This window comes from Chanodichthys erythropterus, chromosome 22 (assembly GCF_024489055.1).
Source record: "Chanodichthys erythropterus isolate Z2021 chromosome 22, ASM2448905v1, whole genome shotgun sequence".
Lineage (NCBI taxonomy): Eukaryota > Metazoa > Chordata > Actinopteri > Cypriniformes > Xenocyprididae > Chanodichthys > Chanodichthys erythropterus.
In genome coordinates, this window is record NC_090242.1 from 18,203,521 (window position 1) to 18,210,840 (window position 7,320).

The window sequence follows — 7,320 nt, forward strand, 5'->3', positions numbered from 1 at the left end:
CTGAAACAGAATGTACAACAGAAATTGATTTACAAACGCCAGAAGACAAAACACATGTGGAGAGAAGACAGACCACATATGAAGAAAGACAATCAGAATATAATGATTTAAGGTCAGAATATCCTGCAACTGAAGGTACAAATGAATTAGGTACACGAACCACATCTAGAAAATATGCAGAAGAGTTAATGGAGACTGAACAAGACAGAAGAATAACAACAGAGGCTCTCGAAACAGAATGTACAACAGAAATCAACTTATCAACACCAGAACACAAAACATCTGTGGAGAGAAAAGAAACCACATATGAAGAAAGACAGTCAGAATCTAATGATTTAAGGTCAGAATATCCTGCAACTGAAGGTACAAATGAATTAGGTACACCAACCACATCTAGAAAATATGCAGAGGAGTTCATGGAGACTGAACAAGACAGAAGACTGACAACAGAGGCTCCCGAAACCGAATGTACAACAGAAATCAACTTATCAACACCAGAAGAAATAACAGTGTTGGAGAGAGTAACAACGACATATGAAAAAAGACAATCAGAACTGGCTGATTTCATTTCAGAAAATGCTGAGTCAAAACATACAAATGAACCAGTGACTCCAACAACTTCCAGAGAACATGAACATACTGAAATAGTAAGTGACCATGAAACAGGAATGACTACAGAGCATCTTGAAACAGAATATACACAAGAAATTGACTTACAAACGCCAGAAGCTAAAATACCTGTGGAAAGAATCGATACCACATATATAGAAAGACAGTCAGAATATGATGATTTAAGGTCAGGAGATCTTACAACCGAAGTTACAAATGAACCAGTGACACCAACAACTTCTAGAGAACATGAACATACTGAAATAGTAACTGACCATGAAACAGGAATGACAACAGAAATCAAATTACAAACCCCTGTGGAGAGAAAAGATACCACACATGAAGAAAGACAGTCAGAATATGTTGATTTAAGGTCAGAAGATGTAGCAACTGAGGGTATAAATGAATCAGTGACACCAACCACTTCCACAAAATATGAAGATTTCACAGTGACCAGACAAGAGACAATAATGACAACAGAGGCTCTTGTCACAGAATATACAACAGAAATCAACTTATCAACACCAGAAGAAATAACATCATTTCAGAGAGTAACTACGACATACAAAGAAAGACAGTCAGAACCTGTTGATTTAACTTCAGAGTCAAAACAGACAAATGAACATGTGACTCCAACAACTTCCAGAGAACATGAACATACTGAAATAGTAAGTGACCATGAAACAGGAATGACAACAGAGCATCTTGAAACAGAATATACAACAGAAATTGAGTTACAAACGCCAGAAGCTAAAATACCTGTGGAAAGAACCGATACCACATATATAGAAAGACAGTCAGAATATGATGATTTAAGGTCAGGAGATCTTACAACCGAAGTTACAAATGAACCAGTGACACCAACCCCTTTCCGAGAATATGAAGATACTGTCACATGGACAAATGATGAGAAAGGAATGACAACAGAGCTTCGTGAAACAGAAATTGAGATTCTGACACCAGAAGATAAAACAGCTGTGATGAGAGCAGATACCACATATGAACAAAGACAGTCAGAACATGCTGGTTTAATTTCAGACAATATTGAGTCAAAAAATACAAATGAACCAGTGACTCCAACAACTTCCACAAAATATGCAGGAGATTTCACAGAGAAAAGACAAGAGACAATAATGACAACAGAGGCTCTTGACACAGAATGTACAACAGAAATTGACTTACAAACACCAGAAGATAAAACACCTGTGAAGACAACAGGTACAACGTATGAAGAAAGACAATCAGAATATAGTGATTTAAGGTCAGAATATCCTGCAACTGAAGGTACAAATGAATTAGTTACACCGACCACATCTAGAAAATATGCAGAAGAGTTAATGGAGACTGAACAAGACGAAAGAATGACAACAGAGGCTCTTGAAACTGAATGTACAACAGAAATCAACTTATCAACACCAGAAGAAATAACAGCGTTGGAGAGAGTAACAACGACATATGAAAAAAGACAATCAGAACTGGCTGATTTCATTTCAGAGTCAAAAGGTACACATGAACCAACGACTCCAACAACTTCTAGAGAACATGAACATACTGAAATAGTAACTGACCATGAAACAGAACATACAACAGAAATTGAGTTACAAACACCAGAAGATAAAACACCTGTGAAGACAACAGGTACAACGTCTGAAGAAGGACAGTCAGAACATTTCCTTTCTGAAAATATTGAGTCAAAAGGTACAAATGAACCAGTGACACCAACCAGATCCAAAAAATATGAACATACCGACACACTGAAAGAACATGAGATCGAAATGACAACAGAACATCCTGAAACAGAATGTACAACAGAAATTGAGTTACAAACGCCAGAAGACAAAACAACGTTGGAGAGAGTAACAACCACACATGAAGAAAGACAGTCACAATATGTTGATTTAAGGTCAGAAGATGTAGCAACTGAGGGTATAAATGAATCAGTGACACCCACAACTTCCACAAAATATGAAGATTTCACAGTGACCAGACAAGAGACAATAATGACAACAGAGGCTCTTGACACAGAATGTACAACAGAAATCAACTTATCAACACCAGAAGAAATAACATTATTTGAGAGAGTAACTACAACATATGAAGAAAGACAGTCAGAATCTGTTGATTTAATTTCAGACAAAATTGAGTCAACATTCACAAATGAACCAGTGACTCTAACAACTTCCAGAGAACATGAACATACTGAAATAGTAACTGACCATGAAATAGGAATGGTATCAGAAATCAAGTTACAGACACCAGAAGATAAAACACCTGTGGAGAGAAGAGATACCACATATGAAGAAAGACAGTCAAAACCTGTTGATTTCATTTCAGACAATATTGAGTCAAAACATACAAATGAACCAGTGGCTCCAACAACTTCCACAAAATATGCAGGAGATTTCACAGTGACCAAACAAGAGACAATAATGACAACAGAGGCTCTTGACACAGAATGTACAACGGAAATTGACTTACAAACACCAGAAGATAAAACACCTGTGAAGACAACAGGTACAACGTACGAAGAAAAACAGTCAGAACTTTTCATTTCTGAAAATATTGAGTCAAAAGGTACAAATGAACCAGTGACACCAACCAGATCCAGAGAATATGAACATACCGACACACTGAAAGAACATGAGATCGAAATGACAACAGAACATCCTGAAACAGAATGTACAACAGAAATTGACTTACAAACGCCAGAACACAAAACAGCTGTGGAGAGAAGAGAGACCACATATGAAGAAAGACAGTCAAAACCTGTTGATTTAATTTCAGACAATATTGAGTCAACAGTCACAACTGAACCAATAACTCCAACAACTTCCCCAAAATATGCAAGAGATTTCACAGTGACCAGACAAGAGACAATAATGACAACAGAGCTTCGTGAAACAGAAATTGAGATTCTGACACCAGAAGATAAAACAGCTGTGATGAGAGCAGATACCACATATGAAGAAAGACAGTCAGAACATGCTGGTTTAATTTCAGACAATATTGAGTCAAAACATACAAATGAACCAGTGACTCCAACAACTTCCACAAAATATGCAGAAGATTTCACAGTGACCAAACAAGATACAAAAAAGACAACAGAGGCTCTTGACACAGAATGTACAACGGAAATTGACTTACAAACACCAGAAGATAAAACACCTGTGAAGACAACAGGTACAACGTACGAAGAAAAACAGTCAGAACTTTTCATTTCTGAAAATATTGAGTCAAAAGGTACAAATCAACCAGTGACACCAACCAGATCCAGAGAATATGAACATACCGTCACACTGAAAGAACATGAGATCGAAATGACAACAGAACATCCTGAAACAGAACATACAACAGAAATTGAGTTACAAACACCAGAAGACAAAACACATGTGGAGAGAACGACAACGTATGAAGAAAGACAGGCAGAAACTGGTGATTTAAGGTCAGACGATCTAGCAACAAAAGTTACAAATGAATTAGTTACACCAACCGCTTCCAGAGAACATGAACATACTGTCATAGTGACTGAACATGAAATTACATTAGTGCTTCCTGATGCAGGATGTACGACAGACTCAGGGAGCTCAATAGAAAAACCTGAAGAAGCTTTGGAGAAACCATCAATGGAAAGGAAAGAAATGAAGTCAACAATGCCAGTGCCAGGAGTGGAAATTCAATCAAAGCCAAGCAAGGAAACGGAAGAGTCACAGCAAACAGATGACGATGGTTGCTTTGGACTAATTCATCGTACCACCTCTGGGTTGAGAAGATGCCAGGAGAAGATGATAAAAATGTATAATTTAAGTTCAGAACTTCATGCAACTGAAGGTTCAAATAAATTAGTTACACCGACCACATTTAGAAAATATATAGAACATTTAATGGAGACTGAAGACGACAAAAGAATGACAACAGAGGCTCTTGAAACAGAATGTACCACAGAAGTAGAAGTATTGATGCAAGAAGAGAAAACATCAATAGCGAGAACATCCACATATGAAGAAAAACAGTCAGATTCTGTTGATTTAATTTCAGACAATATTGAGTCAACAGTCACAATTGAACCAGTGGCACCAACCACTTCCACAAAATATGCAGGAGATTTCACAGAGAAAAGTCAAGAGACAATAATGACAACCGAGTCTCTTGAAACAGAATGTACAACAGAAATTGAGTTACAAATGCCAGTCACAGAAGAGTCACAGCAAACAGATGACGATGGTTGCTTTGGACTAATTCATCGCACTACCTCAGGGTTGAAAAGATGCCAGGAGAAGATGATAAAAATGCATAATATAAGTTCAGAACTTCATGCAACTGAAGGTTCAAATGAATTAGCTACACCGACCACATTTAGAAAATATGTAGAAGAGTTAATGGAGACTGAAGAAGACAAAAGAATGACAACAGAGGCTCTTGAAACAGAATGTACCACAGAAGTAGAAGTATTGATGCAAGAAGAGAAAACATCAATAGTGAGAACATCCACATATGAAGAAAAACAGTCAGATTCTGTTGATTTCATTTCAGACAATATTGAGTCAACAGTCACAACTGAACCAGTGGCACCAACCACTTCCACAAAATATGCAGGAGATTTCACAGAGAAAAGACAAGAGACAATAATGACAACCGAGTCTCTTGAAACAGAATGTACAACAGAAATTGACTTACAAACACCAGAAGATAAAACACCTGTGAAGACAACAGGTATAATGTATGAGGAAAGACAGGCAGAACCTGTTGATTTAATTTCAGACAATATTAAGTCAACTGTCACAAATGAACCAGTGACAAAAAATAAAGAAGATTTCACAGAGAAAAGACAAGAGACAACGACAACCGAGTCTCTTGAAACAGAATGTACAACAGAAATCGAGTCACAGCAAACAGATGAAGATGGTTGCTTTGGACTAATTCACCGCAACACTTTTGGGTTAAAAAGATGCCAGGAGAAGATGATAAAAATTATGTTTTACAATACAACACCAAGACCACATGAGCCTTCAACTGTAAAATATAATCAAGAGCCTTCAACAAAGCTATCTTTCATGTTGCAGAATGCACTGCAATCATCACCCCTGAGTAAATTTCAGAGTTCTAAACAAGTTACCCAAAATAATATGGATAAAGTTAATCAAATTGAAGCAGAAAATAACCACTTCTACTATTTCAACGGCAAGTTAAAAAGAGTGGGAAATCATGCTTTGAGGCTTGAGTATGAAAACAACACCATTTGAATTACATAAATGTTCTCACAAAGACTTTTGATTCTTCCTGCATATGTACATATGGCTGCATATGGCTTTTACGTGGAATTAATGATTAGCCAATCACACAACAGGTCTCATTTTCTCATTTGCATAGAGATCAAATCTGAGACTGTTTGGTTCCCTATCATGTGTCACGTTATATTAAACAATCTTTAGACAGACAGACATATACATACATAGAACAAAAAGACAATAAAACTAATAATGTATTAGCAGGTGAAGCGTCACAGCCCAGGGGAGTGTTTCTGCTGTCGCTGGTTGTGGCTAATACACCTGAAACCTACAGTTGTTGAATGCTGGATTGTCAGTTTGTTGCTCTGTCTTGGAAGAGGAGCGCACGACTAATTCCAGATAATAAATAAATATAGGCTATAGATAAAACCTGCTAGCTGTGTTGAGGAGCAGTTTTCAAAGCGTCTCAGAGCCGTTTAATGAGGTGATGAAGGAAGAAGTTCAAATTCGCGTCGGAGAAACTTTGAAGGAATAACGAGCCACCGAATCAGATCACAGTAAGTGCGCGCGGTGTTTTTGTTATTTGTATAAAATATCTTTCTTTGAACAGTGAATGGAAAAATTTCATATTATTTTTTATGATGATTTTATACTGGAAGAAAAGTTGTGGATTATTTATTAGTGTACTTAATAGGATTATTTTGAGCCTGTTTAGATGTGAAGATGAAAAACCGATTAACATTTAATTTTGTTTTTATTAATTAACAAATGTAGATAGCAGTAAATCTAAAAACACATAGCCTACTATCTCTCGTCCCGTATTTTTATGAAATAACGATAATGTATAGGCTAAGTAGCCTATACATTATTTTTTTAAATCATAAATGCATTCATCGGCTTATTGCTTGGATATTTATGTTCTTGTGTTTATTTTGCATGGAACAGAGCCAAAATATGCAAACAGCTTTTTTCCCCTGCAATGTAAATCTAATTTATCTTTTTACATTTGATATAATCACAACAGTTTAATTTTAAGAGACTATTAGGCTATATTAATGCGACGATACAATTACCACAAGGCGACGTTGTCTCAATTAATTAAATAAAGTACTGTCCTCTAAACTACATTTTCATTATCATTATATTCGAATAGCTCTTGGGTATTTTATGGGTTAACTATATCATAGAAGTAGATTATACCCAACTGTGTTCTCAGGGCAAGGATATTTTTCATAAATGGTATGCTGGGGCAAGTTTTCACATGTGTTATAAAGCCTGTAAGGTGTTTATTTGTAAAGAAATTTACTTTCAAACATAAAAATACCCTGCGAAATATTTACTGGAGTAAAAAGTGAAAATTAGCTCCAGTTTCCCCTAATATTATGATTACTAATGTTAAATATTCAAATCATCTAAACGAAGCCTTGCTTCTTCATTTATCAGCATATTGCAAGGTGAAGAATATGAAGAAAGCATTACAATTACA